Here is a 24565-nt window from a genome sequence, read left to right as displayed (position 1 = left end):
CTATGTTTTGTTCCATGAGCCATTTTGTTATCACCTTTGCTTTATGGCAAGGTGCTCCATCATGCTGGAAAAGGCATTTTTGGGCGCCAAACTGCTCTTGGACGGTTGGGAGAAGTTCCTCTTGGAGGACATTCTGGTACAATTCTTTATTCATGGCTGTGTTTTTAGGCAAGACTGTGAGTGAGCCGATTCCCTTGGCTGAGAAGCAATCCCACACATGAATGGTTTCAGGATGCTTTAAATTTGGCATGAGACAAGACTGGTGGTAGCGCTCACCTCTTCTTCTCCGAATAAGCTGTTTTCCAGATGTCCCAAACAATCGAACAGGGGATTCATCAGAGAAAATGACTTTGCCCCAGTCCTCAGCAGTCCACTCCCTGTACCTTTTGCAGAATATCAGTCGGTCCCTGGTGTTTTTTCTGGAGAGAAGTGGCTTCTTTGCTGCCCTCCTTGAAACCAGCCCTTGCTCAAAGAGTCTCCGCCTCACAGTGCGTGCAGAAGCACTCACACCAGCCTGCTGCCAATCCTGAGCAAGCTCGGCACTGCTGATAGTCCGATCCCGCAGCTGAAACAGTTTTAAGATACGGTCCTGGCACTTGCTGGTCTTTCTTGGGCGCCCTGGAGCCTTTTTGACAACAATGGAAGCTCTATCCTTGAAGTTCTTGATGATGCGATAGATTGTTGACTGAGGTGCAATCTTTGTAGCTGGGATACTCTTCCCTGTTAGGCCATTTTTGTGCAGTGCAATGATGGCTGCACATGTTTCTTTAGAGATAACCATGGTTAACTGAAGAGAAACAATGATACCAAGAACCTGCCTCCTTTTAAAGTGTCCAGTGATGTCATTCTTACTTAATCATGACTGATTGATAGCCAGCCCTGTCCTCATCAACACCCACACCTGTGTTAATGGATCAATCACTAAAACGATGTTAGCTGCTCCTTTTAAGGCAGGACTGCAATGAAGTTGAAATGTGTTCTGGGGGTTAAAGCTCATCTTCCGGGCAAATATTGACTTTGCAAGTACAATAATTGCTGTTAAGCTGATCACTCTTTGACATTCAGGAGTATATGCAAATTGCCATTACAAAAAATGAAGCAGTAAACTTTGGAAAAATTACTATTTGTCTTATTCTCAATACTTTTGGCCATGTCTGCACATCTAGCATCTATTCCCTACCAGGAGACCATATATTCTAGCATCTACAACCTAAAAAGGACCCCAAACATTCTTGCATCTACCACCTACCAGGAGCCCATACATTCTAGCATTAATCACTTACCAGGAGCCCATACATTCTAGCATCTACCACCTACAAGGAGCCCATACATTCTAGCATCTATTCCCTACGAGGAGCCAATACATCCTAGCACCTATCCCCTGCCAGGAGCACACACATTCTAGCATCTACCGCCTACCAGAAGCCCATACATTCTAGCATCTACCACCTACCAGGAGTCCATACATTCTAGCATCTATTCCCTACCAGGAGCCCATACATTCTAGCATCTATCAACTACCAGGAGCCTATACTTTCTAGCATCTACCACCTACCAGGAACCCATACATTCTAGCATGTATTCCCTACCAGGAGCCCATACATTCTAGCATCTACCACCTACCAGGAGCCCATACATTCTAGCATCTACCACCTACCAGGAGCCCATACATTCTAGTATCTACCAACTACCAGGAGCCCAGACATTCTAGCATCAATTCCCTACCAGGAGCCCATACATTCTAGCATCTACCAACTACCAGGAGCCCATACATTCTAGCATCTACCACCTACCAGGAGCCCATACATTCTAGCATCTACCACCTACCAGGAGCCCATACATTCTAGTATCTACCAACTACCAAGAGCCCAGACATTCTAGCATCTATTCCCTACCAGGAGCCCATACATTCTAGCATCTACCAACTACCAGGAGCCCACACATTCTACCATCTATTCCCTACCAGGAGCCCATACATTCTAGCATCTATTCCTTACCAGGAGCCCATACATTCTAGCATCTACTACCTACCAGGAACCCATACATTTTAGCACCTACCAGGAGCCCATACATTCTAGCATCTACCACCTACTAGGAGCCCATACATTCTAGCATCTACCACTTACCAGGAGCCCATACATTTCAGCATCTATTCCCTACCAGGAGCCCATACATTCTAGCATTTACCACCTACCAGGAGCCCATACATTCTAGCATCTATTTATTACCAGGAGCCCATACATTCTAGCATCTACCACCTACCAGAAACACATACATTCTAGCATCTACCATATACCAGGAGCCCACACATTCTACCATCTATTCCCTACCAGGAGCCCATACATTCTAGCATCTATTCCTTACCAGGAGCCCATACATTCTAGCATCTACTACCTACCAGGAACCCATACATTTTAGCACCTACCAGGAGCCCATACATTCTAGCATCTACCACTTACCAGGAGCCCATACATTTCAGCATCTATTCCCTACCAGGAGCCCATACATTCTAGCATTTAAGACCTACCAGGAGCCCATACATTCTAGCATCTACCACCTACCAGGAGCCCATACATTCTAGCATCTACCACCTACCATGAGCCCATACTTTCTAGCATCAACCACCTACCATGAGGCCATACATTCTAGCATCTATTCCTTACCAGGAGCCCATACATTCTAGCATCTACCGCCTACCAGGATCCCATACAATCTAGCATCTACCACCTACCAGGAGTCCATACATTCTAGTATCTATCCCCTACCAGGAGCCCATACATTCTAGTATCTACCACCTACCAGGAGCCCATACATTCTAGCATCTACCACCTACCAGTAGTCCATACATTCTAGCATCTACCACCTACCAGGAGCCCATACATTTTACCATCTACCACCTACCAGGAGCCCATACATTTTAGCATCTACCACCTACCAGGAGCCCATACATTCTAGCATCTACCAAATACCAGGAGCCCATACATTCTAGCATCTATTCCCTACCAGGAGCCCATACATTCTAGCATCTACCACCTACCAGGAGCCTATACATCCTAGCATCTATTCCCTACCAGGAGCCCATACATTCTAGCATCTACCACCTACCAGGAGCCCATACATTCTAGCATCTACCACCTACCAGGAGCCCATACATTCTAGAATCAAACACCTACCAGGAGCCCATACATTGTAGCATTTACCACCTACCAGGACCCCATACACTCTAGCATCTATTTAGAACCAGGAGCCCATATACTCTAGCATCTACCACCTACCAGGAGCACATACATTCTAGCATCTATCACTTACCAGGAGCCCATACATTCTAGCATCTATTCCCTACCAGGAGCCCATACATTCTAGCATCTACCACCTACCAGGATCCCATACATTCTAGAATCAACCACCTACCAGGATCCCAAACATTCTAGCATCTATTCCCTACCATGAGCCCATACATTCTAGCATCTTCCACCTACCAGGAGACCATACATTCTAGCATCTACCACCTACCAGGAGTCCATACATTCTAGCATCTACCACCTACAAGGAGTCCATACTTTCTACCATCTACCAGGAGCCCATACATTCTAGCATCTACCACCTACCAGGAGCGCATACATTCTAGCATCTACGACCTACCAGGAGCCCATACATTTTAGCACCTATTCCCTACCAGTAGCCCATACATTCTAGCATATACCACCTACCAGGAGCCCAAACATTCTTGCATCTACCACCTACCAGGAGCCCATACATTCTAGCATCTTCCACCTACCAGGAGCCCATACATTCTAGGATCTATTACCTACTAGGAGCCCACACAATCTAGCATCTACAACTTACCAGGAGCCCATACATTCTAGCATCTACCACCTACCAGGGGCCCATACATTCTAGCATCTATTCTCTACCAGGAGCCCATACAATCTAGCATCTACCACCTACCAGGAGTCCATACATTCTAGCATCTACCACTTACCATAAGCCCATACTTTTTAGCATCTACCACCTACCAGGAGCCCATACATTCTAGCATCTACCACCTACCAGGAGCCCATACATTTAGCATCTATTCCCTACCAGGAGCCCATACATTCTAGCATTTACCACCTACCAGGAGCCCATACATTCTAGCATCTACCACCTACCAGGAGCCCATACATTTAGCATCTATTCCCTACCAGTAGCCCATACATTCCAGCATCTCCCACCTACCAGGCGCCCATACATTCTAGCATCTACAAACTAGCAGGAGCCCATACATTCCAGCATCTCCCACCTACCAGTCGCCCATACATTCTAGCATATACCACGTACCAGGAGCCCATACATTCTAGCATCAACCACCTACCAGGAGACCATACATTCTAGCATCTACCACCTACCAGGAGCCCATACATTCTAGCATCTATCCCCTACCAGGATGCCATACATTCCAGCATCTCCCACCTACCAGGCGCCCATACATTCTAGCATCTACCACCTAGCAGGAGCCCATACATTCTAGCATCTATTCCCTACCAGGAGCCCATACATTCTAGCATCTACCCACTACCAGAAGCCCATACATTCTAGCATCTACCACCTACCAGGAGCCCATACGTTCTAGCATCTATCCCCTGCTAGGAGCCCATACATTCTAGCATCTACCACCTACCAGGAGCCCATACATTCTAGCATCTACCACCTACCATGAGCCCATACGTTCTAACATCTACCACCTACCAGGAGCCCATATATTCTAGCATCTATCCCCTACTAGGAGCCCATACATTCTAGCATCTACCACCAACCAGGAGCCCATACATTATAGCATCTACCATCTACCAGGAGCCCATACATTCTAGCATCTACCACCTACCAGGAGCCCATACATTCTAGCATCTACCACCTACCAGGATCCCATACATTCTAGCATCTATTCCCTACCAGGAGCCCATACATTCTAGCATCTACCACCTACCAGGAGCCCATACATTCTAGCATCTTCCACTTTACAGGAGCCCATACATTCTTGCATCTATTCCCTACTAGGAGCCCACACAATCTAGCATCTACAACCTACCAGGAGCCCATACATTCTAGCATCTACCACCTACCAGGAGCCCATACATTCTAGAATCAAACACCTACCAGGAGCCCATACATTGTAGCATTTACCACCTACCAGGACCCCATACACTCTAGCATCTATTTAGAACCAGGAGCCCATATACTCTAGCATCTACCACCTACCAGGAGCACATACATTCTAGCATCTATCACTTACCAGGAGCCCATACATTCTAGCATCTATTCCCTACCAGGAGCCCATACATTCTAGCATCTACCACCTACCAGGATCCCATACATTCTAGAATCAACCACCTACCAGGATCCCAAACATTCTAGCATCTATTCCCTACCATGAGCCCATACATTCTAGCATCTTCCACCTACCAGGAGACCATACATTCTAGCATCTACCACCTACCAGGAGTCCATACATTCTAGCATCTACCACCTACAAGGAGTCCATACTTTCTACCATCTACCAGGAGCCCATACATTCTAGCATCTACCACCTACCAGGAGCGCATACATTCTAGCATCTACGACCTACCAGGAGCCCATACATTTTAGCACCTATTCCCTACCAGTAGCCCATACATTCTAGCATATACCACCTACCAGGAGCCCAAACATTCTTGCATCTACCACCTACCAGGAGCCCATACATTCTAGCATCTTCCACCTACCAGGAGCCCATACATTCTAGGATCTATTACCTACTAGGAGCCCACACAATCTAGCATCTACAACTTACCAGGAGCCCATACATTCTAGCATCTACCACCTACCAGGGGCCCATACATTCTAGCATCTATTCTCTACCAGGAGCCCATACAATCTAGCATCTACCACCTACCAGGAGTCCATACATTCTAGCATCTACCACTTACCATAAGCCCATACTTTTTAGCATCTACCACCTACCAGGAGCCCATACATTCTAGCATCTACCACCTACCAGGAGCCCATACATTTAGCATCTATTCCCTACCAGGAGCCCATACATTCTAGCATTTACCACCTACCAGGAGCCCATACATTCTAGCATCTACCACCTACCAGGAGCCCATACATTTAGCATCTATTCCCTACCAGTAGCCCATACATTCCAGCATCTCCCACCTACCAGGCGCCCATACATTCTAGCATCTACAAACTAGCAGGAGCCCATACATTCCAGCATCTCCCACCTACCAGTCGCCCATACATTCTAGCATATACCACGTACCAGGAGCCCATACATTCTAGCATCAACCACCTACCAGGAGACCATACATTCTAGCATCTACCACCTACCAGGAGCCCATACATTCTAGCATCTATCCCCTACCAGGATGCCATACATTCCAGCATCTCCCACCTACCAGGCGCCCATACATTCTAGCATCTACCACCTAGCAGGAGCCCATACATTCTAGCATCTATTCCCTACCAGGAGCCCATACATTCTAGCATCTACCCACTACCAGAAGCCCATACATTCTAGCATCTACCACCTACCAGGAGCCCATACGTTCTAGCATCTATCCCCTGCTAGGAGCCCATACATTCTAGCATCTACCACCTACCAGGAGCCCATACATTCTAGCATCTACCACCTACCATGAGCCCATACGTTCTAACATCTACCACCTACCAGGAGCCCATATATTCTAGCATCTATCCCCTACTAGGAGCCCATACATTCTAGCATCTACCACCAACCAGGAGCCCATACATTATAGCATCTACCATCTACCAGGAGCCCATACATTCTAGCATCTACCACCTACCAGGAGCCCATACATTCTAGCATCTACCACCTACCAGGATCCCATACATTCTAGCATCTATTCCCTACCAGGAGCCCATACATTCTAGCATCTACCACCTACCAGGAGCCCATACATTCTAGCATCTTCCACTTTACAGGAGCCCATACATTCTTGCATCTATTCCCTACTAGGAGCCCACACAATCTAGCATCTACAACCTACCAGGAGCCCATACATTCTATCATCTACCACCTACCAGGAGCCCATACATTCTAGCATCTACCACCTACCAGGAGCCCAAACATTCTAGCATCTATTCCCTACCAGGAGCCCATACATTCTAGCATCTGCCACCTACCAGGAGCACATACATTCTAGCATCTAACACCTACCAGGAGCCCATACATTTTAGCATCTATTTCCTACCAGGAGCCCATACATTCTAGCATCTACCACCTAACAGGGGCCCATACATTCTAGCATCTATTCCCTACCAGGAGCCCATACATTCTAGCATCTACCACCTACCAGGAGCCCATACATTCTAGCATCTACCACCTACCAGGAGCCCGTACATTCTAGCATCTATTCCCTACCAGGAGCCCATACTTTGTAGCATCTGCCACGTACCAGGAGCCCATACATTCTAGCATCTATCCCCAACCAGGAGCCCATACATTCTAGAATCTACAACCTACCAGGAGCCCATACATTCTAGCATCTACCACCTACCAGGAGCCCATACATTCTAGCATCTACCACCTAGCAGGAGCCCATACATTCTAGCATCTATTCCCTACCAGGAGCCCATACATTCTAGCATCTACCAACTACCAGAAGCCCATACATTCTAGCATCTACCACCTACTAGGAGCCCATACATTCTAGCATCTACCACCTACCAGGAGCCCATACATTCTACATTCATCCACCTACCAGGATCCCATACATTCTACATTCATCCACCTACCAGGAGCCCATACATTCTACATTCATCCACCTACCAGGAGCCCATACATTCTAGCATCTACCACCTACAAGGAGCCCATACATTCTACCATCTATCCCCTACCAGGAGCCCATACATTCTAGTATCTACCACCTACCAGGAGCCCATACATTCTAGCATCTACCACATACCAGGAGCCCATACGTTCTAGCATCTACCACCTACCAGGAGCCCATACATTCTACCATCCATTCCCTACCAGGAGCCCATACATTTTAGCAACTACCACCTACCAGGAGCCCATACATTCTAGCATCTACCACCTACCAGGAGCCCATACATTCTAGCATTTATTCCCTACCAGGAGCCCAAACATTCTAGCATCTACCACCTACCAGGAGCCCATTTATTCTAGCATCTACCACCTACCAGGAGCCCATACATTCTAGCATCTATTCCCTACCAGGAGCCCATACATTCTAGGGTCTACCACCTACCAGGAGCCCATACATTCTAGCATCTACCACCTACCAGGAGCCCATACATTCTAGCATCTATTCCCTACCAAGAGCCCATACATTCTAGCATCTACCACCTACCAGGAGCCCATACATTCTAGCATCTATTCCCTACCTGGAGCCTATACATTCTAGGGTCTACCACCTACCAGGAGCCCATACATTCTAGCATCTACCACCTACCAGGAGCCCATACATTCTAGCATCTATTCCCTACCAGGAGCCCATACATTCTAGCATCTACCACCTAACAGGAGCCCTTACTTTCTAGCATCTACCACCCACCAGGATCGCATACATTCTAGAATCTACCACCTACCAGGATCGCATACATTCTAGCATCTACCTCCTACCAGGAGCCCATACATTCTAGCATCCACCACCTACCAGGAGCCCATACATTCTAGCATCTACCACCTACCAGGAGCCCATATATTCTAGCATCTACCACCTACCTGGAGCCAATACATTCTAGAATCTATTCCCTACCAGGAGCCTAAACAATCAAGCTTCTACCACCTACCAGGAGCCCATACATTCTACAATGTACCACCTACATGGAGCCCATACATTTTAGCATCTATCCCCTACCAGGAGCCCATGCATTCTAGCATCTACCACCTACCAGGAGCTTATACATTCTAGCATCTACCACCTACCAGGAGCCCATACATTCTAGCATCTAACACCTACCAGGAGCCCATACATTCTAGCATCTACCACCAACCATGAGCACATACATTCTAGCAACTACCACCTACCGGGAGCTTATACATTCTAGCATCTATTCCCTACTAGGATCCCAAACAATCAAGCTTCTACCACCTACCAGGAGCCCATACATTCTACCATGTACCACCTACAAGGAGCCCATACATTCTAGCATCTATCCCCTACCAGGAGCCCATGCATTCTAGTATCTACCACCTACCAGGAGCCCATACATTCTAGCATCCACCACCTACCAGGAGCCCATACATTCTAGCATCTACCACCTACCAGGAGCACAGACATTCTAGCATCTATCCCCTACAAGGAGCCCAGACATTCTAGCATATACCACCTACCAGGAGCCCATACATTCTAGGATCTACCACCTACCAGGAGCCCATACATTCTAGCATCTATTCCCTACCAGGAGCCCGTAAATTCTAGCATCTACAACCTAACAGGAGCCCATACATTCTAGCATTTACCACCGACCAGGAGCCCATAATTTATTGCATCTACCACCTACCAGGAGCCCATACATTCTATCATCTACCACCTCCCAGGAGCCCATACATTCTAGCATCTACCACCTACCAGGAGCCCATACATTCTAGCATCTACCACCTAACAGGAGCCCATACATTCTAGCATCTATTCCCTACCAAGAGCCCATACATTCTAGCATCTACCACCTACCAGGAGCCCATACATTCTAGCATCTATTCCCTACCTGGAGCCCATACATTCTAGGGTCTACCACCTACCAGGAGCCCATACATTCTAGCATCTACCACCTACCAGGAGCCAATACATTCTAGCATCTATTCCCTACCAGGAGCCCATACATTCTAGCATCTACCACCTAACAGGAGCCCTTACTTTCTAGCATCTACCACCCACCAGGATCGCATACATTCTAGCATCTACCACCTACCAGGAGCCCATACATTCTAGCATCCACCACCTACCAGAAGCCCATACATTCTAGCATCTACCACCTCCCAGGAGCCCATATATTCTAGCATCTACCACCTACCTGGAGCCCATACATTCTAGAATCTATTCCCTACCAGGAGCCCAAACAATCAAGCTTCTACCACCTACCAGGAGCCCATACATTCTACAATGTACCACCTACAAGGAGCCCATACATTCTATCATCTACCACCTCCCAGGAGCCCATACATTCTAGCATCTACCACCTACCAGGAGCCCATACATTCTAGCATCTACCACCTAACAGGAGCCCATACATTCTAGCATCTATTCCCTACCAAGAGCCCATACATTCTAGCATCTACCACCTACCAGGAGCCCATACATTCTAGCATCTATCCCCTACCAGGAGCCCATGCATTCTAGCATCTAACACCTACCAGGAGCCTATACATTCTAGCATCTACCACCTACCAGGAGCCCATACATTCTAGCATCTAACACCTACCAGGAGCCCATACATTCTAACATCTACCACCAACCATGAGCCCATACATTCTAGCAACTACCACCTACCTGGAGCTTATACATTCTAGCATCTATTTCCTACCAGAATCTGAAACAATCAAGCTTCTACCACCTACCAGGAGCCCATACATTCTACCATGTACCACCTACAAGGAACCCATACATTCTAGCATCTATCCCCTACCAGGAGCCCATGCATTCTAGCATCTACCACCTACCAGTAGCCCATACATTCTAGCATCCACCACCTACCAGGAGCCCATACATTCTAGCATCTACCACCTACCAGGAGCACAGACATTCTAGCATCTATCCCCTACCAGGAGCAGAGACATTCTAGCATATACCACCTACCAGGAGCCCATACATTCTAAGATCTACCACCTACCAGCAGCCCATACATTCTAGCATCTATTCCCTACCAGGAGCCCGTAAATTCTAACATCTACAACCTACCATTAGCCCATACATTCTAGCATCAATCCTTTACCAGGAGCCCATACATTCTAGCAGTTACCACCGACCAGGAGCCCATAATTTATTGCATCTACCACCTACCAGGAGTCCATACATTCTAGTATCTATCCCCTACCAGGAGCCCATACATTCTAGTATCTACCACCTACCAGAAGCCCATACATTCTAGCATCTACCACCTACCAGGAGTCCATACATTCTAACATCTATTCCTTACCAGGAGCCCATACATTCTAGCATCTACCGCCTACCAGGATCCCATACATTCTAGCATCTACCACCTACCAGGAGTCCATACATTCTAGTATCTACCACCTACCAGAAGCCCATACATTCTAGCATCTACCACCTACCAGTAGTCCATACATTCTAGCATCTACCACCTACCAGTAGTCCATACATTCTAGCATCTACCACCTACCAGGAGCCCATACATTTTACCATCTACCACCTACCAGGAGCCCATACATTTTAGCATCTACCACCTACCAGGAGCCCATACATTCTAGCATCTACCACCTACCAGGAGCCCATACATTCTAGCATCTATTCCCTACCAGGAGCCCATACATTCTAGCATCTACCACCTACCAGGAGCCCATACATCCTAGCATCTATTCCCTAAAGGGAGCCCATACATTCTAGCATCTACCACCTACCAGGAGCCCATACATTCTAGCATCTACCACCTACCAGGAGCCCATACATTCTAGAATCAAACACCTACCAGGAGCCCATACATTGTAGCATTTACCACCTACCAGGACCCCATACACTCTAGCATCTATTTAGAACCAGGAGCCCATATACTCTAGCATCTACCACCTACCAGGAGCACATACATTCTAGCATCTATCACTTACCAGGAGCCCATACATTCTAGCATCTATCCCCTACCAGGAGCCCATACATTCTAGCATCTACCACCTACCAGGATCCCATACATTCTAGAATCAACCACCTACCAGGATCCCAAACATTCTAGCATCTATTCCCGACCATGAGCCCATACATTCTAGCATCTTCCACCTACCAGGAGACCATACATTCTAGCATCTACCACCTACCAGGAGTCCATACATTCTAGCATCTACCACCTACAAGGAGTCCATACTTTCTACCATCTACCAGGAGCCCATACATTCTAGCATCTACCACCTACCAGGAGCGCATACATTCTAGCATCTACGACCTACCAGGAGCCCATACATTGTAGCACCTATTTCCTACCAGTAGCCCATACATTCTAGCATATACCACCTACCAGGAGCCCAAACATTCTTGCATCTACTACCTACCAGGAGCCCATACATTCTAGCATCTTCCACCTACCAGGAGCCCATACATTCTAGCATCTATTACCAACTAGGAGCCCACACAATCTAGCATCTACAACTTACCAGGAGCCCATACATTCTAGCATCTACCACCTACCAGGGGCCCATACATTCTAGCATCTATTCTCTACCAGGAGCCCATACAATCTAGCATCTACCACCTACCAGGAGTCCATACATTCTAGCATCTACCACTTACCATAAGCCCATACTTTTTAGCATCTACCACCTACCAGGAGCGCATACATTCTAGCATCTACCACCTACCAGGAGCGCATACATTTAGCATCTATTCCCTACCAGGAGCCCATACATTCTAGCATTTACCACCTACCAGGAGCCCATACATTCTAGCATCTACCACCTACCAGGAGCCCATACATTTAGCATCTATTCCCTACCAGGAGCCCATACATTCCAGCATCTCCCACCTACCAGGCGCCCATACATTCTAGCATCTACAAACTAGCAGGAGCCCATACATTCCAGCATCTCCCACCTACCAGTCGCCCATACATTCTAGCATATACCACCTACCAGGAGCCCATACATTCTAGCATCAACCACCTACCTGGAGACCAGACATTCTAGCATATACCACCTACCTGGAGCCCATACATTCTAGCATCTATCCCCTACCAGGAGCCCATACATTCCAGCATCTCCCACCTACCAGGCGCCCATACATTCTAGCATCTACCACCTAGCAGGAGCCCATACATTCTAGCATCTATTCCCTACCAGGAGCCCATACATTCCAGCATCTACCCACTACCAGAAGCCCATACATTCTAGCATCTACCACCTACCAGGAGCCCATACGTTCTAACATCTATCCCCTGCTAGGAGCCCATACATTCTAGCATCTACCACCTACCAGGAGCCCATACATTCTAGCATCTACCACCTACCATGAGCCCATACGTTCTAACATCTACCACCTACCAGGAGCCCATTCATTCTAGCTTCTATCCCCTACTAGGAGCCCATACATTCTAGCATCTACCACCAACCAGGAGCCCATACATTCTAGCATCTACCATCTACCAGGAGCCCATACATTCTAGCATCTACCACCTACCAGGAGCCCATACATTCTAGCATCTACCACCTACCAGGAGCCCATACATTCTAGCATCTATTCCCTACCAGGAGCCCATACATTCTAGCATCTACCACCTACCAGGAGCCCATACATTCTAGCATCTTCCACTTTCCAGGAGCCCATACATTCTAGCATCTATTCCCAACCAGGAGCCCATATATTCTAGCATATCCCACGTACCAGGATCTCATACATTCTAGCATCTACCACCTTCCAGGAGCCCATATAATCTAGCATCTACCACCTTCCAGGAGCCCATATAATCTAGCTTCTACCACCTTCCAGGAGCCCATACATTCTAGCATCTACCACCTACCAGGAGCCCAGACATTCTAGCATCTACCACCTACCAGGAGCCCATACATTCTAGCATCTACCACCTACCAGGGGCCCATACATTCTAGCATCTACCACCTACCAGGAGCCCATACATTCTACCATCTATCCCTTACCAGGAGCCCATACATTCCAGCATCTATTTCCTACCAGGAGCCCATACATTCTAGCATCTACCACCTACCAGGATCCCATACATTCTAGCATCTATTCCCTACCAGGAGTTCATACATTCTAGCATCTACCACCTACCAGGAGCTCATACATTCTAGCATCTACCACCTACCAGGAGCCCATACAATCTAGCATCTACCACCTACCAGGAGCCCATACATTCTAGCATCTACCACCTACCAGGAGCCCATACATTCTATCATCTAAAACCTGCCAGTAGCCCATACATTCTAGCATCTATTCCCCACCAGGAGCCCTTACATTCTAGTATCTACCACCTACCAGGAGCCCATACATTCTAGCATCTATTCCTTACCAGTAGCCCATACATTCCAGCATCTATTCCCCACCAGAAGCCTATACATTCTAGCATCTACCACCTACCAGGAGCCCATACATTCTAGCATCTATTCCCTACCAGGAACCAATACATTCTAGCATCTACCACCTACCAGGAGCACATACATTCTAGCATCTATTCCCCATCAGGAGCCCTTACATTCTAGCATCTACCACTTACCAGGAGCCCATACATTCTAGCATCTATTCCCTACCAGGAGCACATACATTCTAGCATCTCTTCCCTACCAGGAGCCAAACATTTTTGCATCAACCACCTACCAAGATACCACACATTCTAGCATCTATCACCTACCAGGAGCCCATACAGTCTAGCCTCTACCAACTACAGGAGCCCATACATTCTAGCTTCTATCACCTACCAGGAGCCCATACATTCTACCATCTACCACCTACCAGGAGCCCATACAATCTAGCATCTACCACTCACCAGGAGCCCATAAATTCTAGCATGTATGCCCAACGAGGAGCCCATACATTCTAGCATTAAACCACTTCCAGGAGCCCATACACTCTAGCATCTGCCACCTACCAGGAGCCCATACATTATAGCATCTACCATCTACCAGGAGCCCATACATTGTAGTATCTACCACCTACCAGGAGCCCATACATTCTAGCATCTATCCTCCTACCAGGAGCCCATACATTCTAGCATCTATTCCCTACCAGGAGCCAATACATACTAGCATCTACCACCTACCAGGAGCCCATACATTCTAGCATCTACCACCTACCAGGAGCCCATGAATTCTAGCATCTACCACCTACCAGGAGCCCATACATTCTAGCATCTACCATCTACCAGGAGCTCATACATTCTAGCATCTACCACCAACCAGGAGCCCATGAATTCTAGCATATACCAACTACCAGGAGCCCATACATTCTAGCATCTATTCCCTACAATGAGCCCATACATTCTATCATCTATCCCCTATCAGTAGCCCATACATTCTAGCATCTGCCCCCTACCAGAAGCCCATACATTCTAGCATCTACCACCTACGAGGAGCCCACACATTTTAGCATCTAATCCCTACCAGGAGCCCATACATTCTAGCATCTACCACCTACCAGGAGATCATACATTCTAGTATCTACAACCTACCAGGACATGATATACATTCTAGCATCTATTCCCTACCAGGAGCCCATACATTCTAGCATCTAACACCTACCAGGAGCCCATACATTCTAGCATTTACCACCTACCAGGAGCCCATACATTCTAGCATCTACCACCTACCAGGAGCCCTTACATTTTAGCATCTACCACCTACCAGGAGCCCATACATTCTAGCATCTACCACCTACCCAGAGCCCATACATTCTAGCATCTATTCCCTACCAGGAGCCCATACATTGTAGCATCTACCACCTACCAGGAGCCCATATATTCTAGCATCTACCACCTACCAGGAGAACATACATTCTAGAATCTATTACCTACCAGGAGCCCACACATTCTAGCATCTCCCCCCTACCAGGAGCCCATACATTCTAGCAGCTACCACCTACTAGGAGCTCATACATTCTAGCATCTCTTCCCGACCAGGAGCCCATACATTCTAGTATATACAACCTGCCAGGAGCTCAAACATTCTAGCATCTACCACCTACCAGGAGCCCATACGTTCTAGCATCTATTCCCTACCAGGAGCCCATACATTCTAGCATCTAGCACCTACCTGTAGCCCGTACATTCTAGCTTCTACCACCTACCAGGAGCCTATACGTTCTAGCATCTATTCCCTACCAGGAGCCCATACATTCTAGCATCTATCCTCTACCAGGAAACCATACATTCTAGCATCTACCCCCTACCAGAAGTCCATACATTCTAGCATCTACCACCAACCAGGAGCCCATACATTCTAGCATCTATTCCCTACCAGGAGCCCATACATTCTAGCATCTACCACCTACCAGGAGCACATACATTCTAGCATCTACCACCTAACAGGAGCCCATACATTCTATGATCTATTCTCTACCAGGGCCCCATACATTCTAGCATCTATTCCCTACCAGGAGCCCAAACAATCTAGCATCTACCACCTACCAGGAGCCCATACATTCTAGCATCTACCACCTACCAGGAGCCCATACATTCTAGCATCTACCACCTACCAGGAGCCCATACATTCTAGCATCTATTACCTACCAGGAGCCCATACATTCTAGCATCTACCACCTACCAGGAGCCCATACATTCTAGCATCTATTCCCTACCAGGAGCCCATACATTTTAGCATCTACCACCTACCAGGAGCCCATACATTCTAGCATCTACCACCTACCTGGAGCCATTACATTCTATCATCTCTTCCCTACCAGGAGCCCATACATTCTAGCATCTACCACCTACCAGGAGCCCATACATTCTACCACCTACCACCTACCAGGAGCCCATACATTCTACCATCTACCAACGACCAGGAGCCCATACATTCTAGCATCTATCCCCTACCAGGAGCCCATACATTCTAGCATCTACCACCTACCAGGAGCCCATACATTCTAGCATCTATCCCCTACTAGGAGCCCATACTCGCTAGCATCTACCACCTAGCAGGAGCCCATACATTCTAGCATTAATCCCCAGCAGGAGCCCATAGATACTACCATCTACCACCTATCAGGAGCCCATACATTCTAGCATCTACCACCTACCAGGAACCCATACATTCTAGCATCTACCACTTACCGGGAGCCCATACATTCTAGCATCTACCACCTACCAGGAGCCCATACATTCTAGCACCTATTCCCTACCAGGAGCCCATACATTCTAGCATCTATCACCTACCAGGAGCCTATACTTTCTAGCATCTACCACCTACCAGGAGCCCATACATTCTAGCATCAATTCCCTACCAGGAGCCCATACATTCTAGCATTTACTACCTACCAGGAGCCCATACATTCTAGCATCTACCACCTACCAGGAGACCATACATCTAGCATCTATTCCCTACCAGGAGCCCATATATTCTAGCATCTACCACCTACCAGGAGCCCATACATTCTAGCTTCTATTCCCTACGAGGACCCCATACATTCTAGCATCTATCCCCTGCCAGGAGCCCATACATTCTAGCATCTACCCCCTACCAGAAGCCCATACATTCTAGCATCTACCACCTACCAGGAGCCCATACATTCTAGCACCTATTCCCTACCAGGAGCCCATACATTCTAGCATCTATCACCTACCAGGAGCCTATACTTTCTAGCATCTACCACCTACCAGGAGCCCATACATTCTATCATGTTTTCCCTACCAGGAGCACATACATTCAAGCATCTACCACCTACCAGGAGCCCATACATTTTAGCATCTATTCCTTACCAGGAGCCCATACATTCTAGTATCTACCACCTACCAGGAGCCCATACATTCTAGCATCTATTCCCTACCAGGAGCCCATACATTCTAGAATCTACCACCTACCAGGAGCCCATACATTCTAGCATCGACCACCTACCAGGAGCCCATACATTCTAGCATCTATTTATTACCAGAAGCCCATACATTCTAGCATCTACCACCTACCAGGAGCCCATACATTCTAGCATCTATTGCCTATCAGGAGCCCATACATTCTAGCATTTACCACCTACCAGGAGACCATACATTCTAGCATCTACCACCTACCAGGAGCCCATACAGTCATGGCCAAAAGTTTTGAGAATGACACCAAAACTATATTTTCACATGATCTGCTGGCCTCTGGTTTTTATTATTGTTTGTCTGATGTTTATATCACATACAGAAATATAATTGCAATCATATTATGAGTACCAATAGGTTATATTGACAGTTAGAATGAGTTAATGCAGCAAGTCAATATTTGCAGTGTTGCCCCTTCTTCTTCAAGACCTCTGTAATTCTCCCTGGCTTGCTCTCAATCAACTTTTGGACCAAATCCTGACTGATAGCAGTCCTTTCTTGCATAATCAATGGTTGCATTTTGCCAGAATTAAGTTGGTTTTTGTTTGTCCACCCGTCTCTTGATGATTGGCCACAACTTCTCAATTGGATTAAGATCTGGGGAGTTTCCAGGCCATGGACCCAAAATCTCTATGTTTTGTTCCATGAGCCATTTTGTTATCACCTTTGCTTTATGGCAAGGTGCTCCATCATGCTGGAAAAGGCATTTTTGGGCGCCAAACTGCTCTTGGACGGTTGGGAGAAGTTCCTATTGGAGGACATTCTGGTACAATTCTTTATTCATGGCTGTGTTTTTAGGCAAGACTGTGAGTGAGCCGATTCCCTTGGCTGAGAAGCAATCCCACATATGAATGGTTTCAGGATGCTTTAAATTTGGCATGAGACAAGACTGGTGGTAGCGCTCACCTCTTCTTCTCCGAATAAGCTGTTTTCCAGATGTCCCAAACAATCGAACAGGGGATTCATCAGAGAAAATGACTTTGCCCCAGTCCTCAGCAGTCCACTCCCTGTACCTTTTGCAGAATATCAGTCGGTCCCTGATGTTTTTTCTGGAGAGAAGTGGCTTCTTTGCTGCCCTCCTTGAAACCAGCCCTTGCTCAAAGAGTTTCCGCCTCACAGTGCGTGCAGAAGCACTCACACCAGCCTGCTGCCAATCCTGAGCAAGCTCGGCACTGCTGGTAGTCCGATCCCGCAGCTGAAACAGTTTTAAGATACGGTCCTGGCACTTGCTGTTCTTTCTTGGGCGCCCTGGAGCCTTTTTGAGGTGCAATCTTTGTAGCTGGGATACTCTTCCCTGTTAGGCCATTTTTATGCAGTGCAATGATGGCTGCACGTGTTTCTTTAGCGATAACCATGGTTAACTGAAGAGAAACAATGATACCAAGAACCTGCCTCCTTTTAAAGTGTCCAGTGATGTCATTCTTACTTAATCATGACTGATTGATCACCAGCCCTGTCCTCATCAACACCCACACCTGTGTTAATGGATCAATCACTAAAATACAGCCCATACATTCTAGCATCTATTTATTACCAGAAGCCCATACATTCTAGCATCTACCACCTACCAGGAGCCCATACATTCTAGCATCTATTGCCTATCAGGAGCCCATACATTCTAGCATTTACCACCTACCAGGAGACCATACATTCTAGCATCTACCACCTAACAGGAGCCCATACAGTCATGGCCAAAAGTTTTGAGAATGACACCAAAACTATATTTTCACATGATCTGCTGGCCTCTGGTTTTTATTATTGTTTGTCTGATGTTTATATCACATACAGAAATATAATTGCAATCATATTATGAGTACCAATAGGTTATATTGACAGAATGAGTTAATGCAGCAAGTCAATATTTGCAGTGTTGCCCCTTCTTCTTCAAGACCTCTGTAATTCTCCCTGGCTTGCTCTCAATCAACTTTTGGACCAAATCCTGACTGATAGCAGTCCTTTCTTGTATAATCAATGCTTGCATTTTGCCAGAATTAGTTGGTTATTGTTTGTCCATCCGTCTCTTGATGATTGACCACAACTTCTCAATGGGATTAAGATCTGGGGAGTTTCCAGGCCATGGACCCAAAATCTCTATGTTTTGTTCCATGAGCCATTTTGTTATCACCTTTGCTTTATGGCAAGGTGCTCCATCATGCTGGAAAAGGCATTTTTGGGCGCCAAACTGCTCTTGGACGGTTGGGAGAAGTTCCTCTTGGAGGACATTCTGGTACAATTCTTTATTCATGGCTGTGTTTTTAGGCAAGACTGTGAGTGAGCCGATTCCCTTGGCTGAGAAGCAATCCCACACATGAATGGTTTCAGGATGCTTTAAATTTGGCATGAGACAAGACTGGTGGTAGCGCTCACCTCTTCTTCTCCGAATAAGCTGTTTTCCAGATGTCCCAAACAATCGAACAGGGGATTCATCAGAGAAAATGACTTTGCCCCAGTCCTCAGCAGTCCACTCCCTGTACCTTTTGCAGAATATCAGTCGGTCCCTGGTGTTTTTTCTGGAGAGAAGTGGCTTCTTTGCTGCCCTCCTTGAAACCAGCCCTTGCTCAAAGAGTCTCCGCCTCACAGTGCGTGCAGAAGCACTCACACCAGCCTGCTGCCAATCCTGAGCAAGCTCGGCACTGCTGATAGTCCGATCCCGCAGCTGAAACAGTTTTAAGATACGGTCCTGGCACTTGCTGGTCTTTCTTGGGCGCCTTGGAGCCTTTTTGACAACAATGGAAGCTCTATCCTTGAAGTTCTTGATGATGCGATAGATTGTTGACTGAGGTGCAATCTTTGTAGCTGGGATACTCTTCCCTGTTAGGCCATTTTTGTGCAGTGCAATGATGGCTGCACATGTTTCTTTAGAGATAACCATGGTTAACTGAAGAGAAACAATGATACCAAGAACCTGCCTCCTTTTAAAGTGTCCAGTGATGTCATTCTTACTTAATCATGACTGATTGATAGCCAGCCCTGTCCTCATCAACACCCACACCTGTGTTAATGGATCAATCACTAAAACGATGTTAGCTGCTCCTTTTAAGGCAGGACTGCAATGAAGTTGAAATGTGTTCTGGGGGTTAAAGCTCATCTTCCGGGCAAATATTGACTTTGCAAGTACAATAATTGCTGTTAAGCTGATCACTCTTTGACATTCAGGAGTATATGCAAATTGCCATTACAAAAAATGAAGCAGTAAACTTTGGAAAAATTACTATTTGTCTTATTCTCAATACTTTTGGCCATGTCTGCACATCTAGCATCTATTCCCTACCAGGAGACCATATATTCTAGCATCTACAACCTAAAAAGGACCCCAAACATTCTTGCATCTACCACCTACCAGGAGCCCATACATTCTAGCATTAATCACTTACCAGGAGCCCATACATTCTAGCATCTACCACCTACAAGGAGCCCATACATTCTAGCATCTATTCCCTACGAGGAGCCAATACATCCTAGCACCTATCCCCTGCCAGGAGCACACACATTCTAGCATCTACCGCCTACCAGAAGCCCATACATTCTAGCATCTACCACCTACCAGGAGTCCATACATTCTAGCATCTATTCCCTACCAGGAGCCCATACATTCTAGCATCTATCAACTACCAGGAGCCTATACTTTCTAGCATCTACCACCTACCAGGAACCCATACATTCTAGCATGTATTCCCTACCAGGAGCCCATACATTCTAGCATCTACCACCTACCAGGAGCCCATACATTCTAGCATCTACCACCTACCAGGAGCCCATACATTCTAGTATCTACCAACTACCAGGAGCCCAGACATTCTAGCATCAATTCCCTACCAGGAGCCCATACATTCTAGCATCTACCAACTACCAGGAGCCCATACATTCTAGCATCTACCACCTACCAGGAGCCCATACATTCTAGCATCTACCACCTACCAGGAGCCCATACATTCTAGTATCTACCAACTACCAAGAGCCCAGACATTCTAGCATCTATTCCCTACCAGGAGCCCATACATTCTAGCATCTACCAACTACCAGGAGCCCACACATTCTACCATCTATTCCCTACCAGGAGCCCATACATTCTAGCATCTATTCCTTACCAGGAGCCCATACATTCTAGCATCTACTACCTACCAGGAACCCATACATTTTAGCACCTACCAGGAGCCCATACATTCTAGCATCTACCACCTACTAGGAGCCCATACATTCTAGCATCTACCACTTACCAGGAGCCCATACATTTCAGCATCTATTCCCTACCAGGAGCCCATACATTCTAGCATTTACCACCTACCAGGAGCCCATACATTCTAGCATCTATTTATTACCAGGAGCCCATACATTCTAGCATCTACCACCTACCAGAAACACATACATTCTAGCATCTACCATATACCAGGAGCCCACACATTCTACCATCTATTCCCTACCAGGAGCCCATACATTCTAGCATCTATTCCTTACCAGGAGCCCATACATTCTAGCATCTACTACCTACCAGGAACCCATACATTTTAGCACCTACCAGGAGCCCATACATTCTAGCATCTACCACTTACCAGGAGCCCATACATTTCAGCATCTATTCCCTACCAGGAGCCCATACATTCTAGCATTTAAGACCTACCAGGAGCCCATACATTCTAGCATCTACCACCTACCAGGAGCCCATACATTCTAGCATCTACCACCTACCATGAGCCCATACTTTCTAGCATCAACCACCTACCATGAGGCCATACATTCTAGCATCTATTCCTTACCAGGAGCCCATACATTCTAGCATCTACCGCCTACCAGGATCCCATACAATCTAGCATCTACCACCTACCAGGAGTCCATACATTCTAGTATCTATCCCCTACCAGGAGCCCATACATTCTAGTATCTACCACCTACCAGGAGCCCATACATTCTAGCATCTACCACCTACCAGTAGTCCATACATTCTAGCATCTACCACCTACCAGGAGCCCATACATTTTACCATCTACCACCTACCAGGAGCCCATACATTTTAGCATCTACCACCTACCAGGAGCCCATACATTCTAGCATCTACCAAATACCAGGAGCCCATACATTCTAGCATCTATTCCCTACCAGGAGCCCATACATTCTAGCATCTACCACCTACCAGGAGCCTATACATCCTAGCATCTATTCCCTACCAGGAGCCCATACATTCTAGCATCTACCACCTACCAGGAGCCCATACATTCTAGCATCTACCACCTACCAGGAGCCCATACATTCTAGAATCAAACACCTACCAGGAGCCCATACATTGTAGCATTTACCACCTACCAGGACCCCATACACTCTAGCATCTATTTAGAACCAGGAGCCCATATACTCTAGCATCTACCACCTACCAGGAGCACATACATTCTAGCATCTATCACTTACCAGGAGCCCATACATTCTAGCATCTATTCCCTACCAGGAGCCCATACATTCTAGCATCTACCACCTACCAGGATCCCATACATTCTAGAATCAACCACCTACCAGGATCCCAAACATTCTAGCATCTATTCCCTACCATGAGCCCATACATTCTAGCATCTTCCACCTACCAGGAGACCATACATTCTAGCATCTACCACCTACCAGGAGTCCATACATTCTAGCATCTACCACCTACAAGGAGTCCATACTTTCTACCATCTACCAGGAGCCCATACATTCTAGCATCTACCACCTACCAGGAGCGCATACATTCTAGCATCTACGACCTACCAGGAGCCCATACATTTTAGCACCTATTCCCTACCAGTAGCCCATACATTCTAGCATATACCACCTACCAGGAGCCCAAACATTCTTGCATCTACCACCTACCAGGAGCCCATACATTCTAGCATCTTCCACCTACCAGGAGCCCATACATTCTAGGATCTATTACCTACTAGGAGCCCACACAATCTAGCATCTACAACTTACCAGGAGCCCATACATTCTAGCATCTACCACCTACCAGGGGCCCATACATTCTAGCATCTATTCTCTACCAGGAGCCCATACAATCTAGCATCTACCACCTACCAGGAGTCCATACATTCTAGCATCTACCACTTACCATAAGCCCATACTTTTTAGCATCTACCACCTACCAGGAGCCCATACATTCTAGCATCTACCACCTACCAGGAGCCCATACATTTAGCATCTATTCCCTACCAGGAGCCCATACATTCTAGCATTTACCACCTACCAGGAGCCCATACATTCTAGCATCTACCACCTACCAGGAGCCCATACATTTAGCATCTATTCCCTACCAGTAGCCCATACATTCCAGCATCTCCCACCTACCAGGCGCCCATACATTCTAGCATCTACAAACTAGCAGGAGCCCATACATTCCAGCATCTCCCACCTACCAGTCGCCCATACATTCTAGCATATACCACGTACCAGGAGCCCATACATTCTAGCATCAACCACCTACCAGGAGACCATACATTCTAGCATCTACCACCTACCAGGAGCCCATACATTCTAGCATCTATCCCCTACCAGGATGCCATACATTCCAGCATCTCCCACCTACCAGGCGCCCATACATTCTAGCATCTACCACCTAGCAGGAGCCCATACATTCTAGCATCTATTCCCTACCAGGAGCCCATACATTCTAGCATCTACCCACTACCAGAAGCCCATACATTCTAGCATCTACCACCTACCAGGAGCCCATACGTTCTAGCATCTATCCCCTGCTAGGAGCCCATACATTCTAGCATCTACCACCTACCAGGAGCCCATACATTCTAGCATCTACCACCTACCATGAGCCCATACGTTCTAACATCTACCACCTACCAGGAGCCCATATATTCTAGCATCTATCCCCTACTAGGAGCCCATACAT

This window comes from Phyllobates terribilis, unplaced genomic scaffold (assembly GCF_046119375.1).
Source record: "Phyllobates terribilis strain yellow unplaced genomic scaffold, ASM4611937v1 Scaffold_26__1_contigs__length_17865784, whole genome shotgun sequence".
NCBI lineage: Eukaryota > Metazoa > Chordata > Amphibia > Anura > Dendrobatidae > Phyllobates > Phyllobates terribilis.
This window is presented reverse-complemented; position numbering follows the sequence as displayed.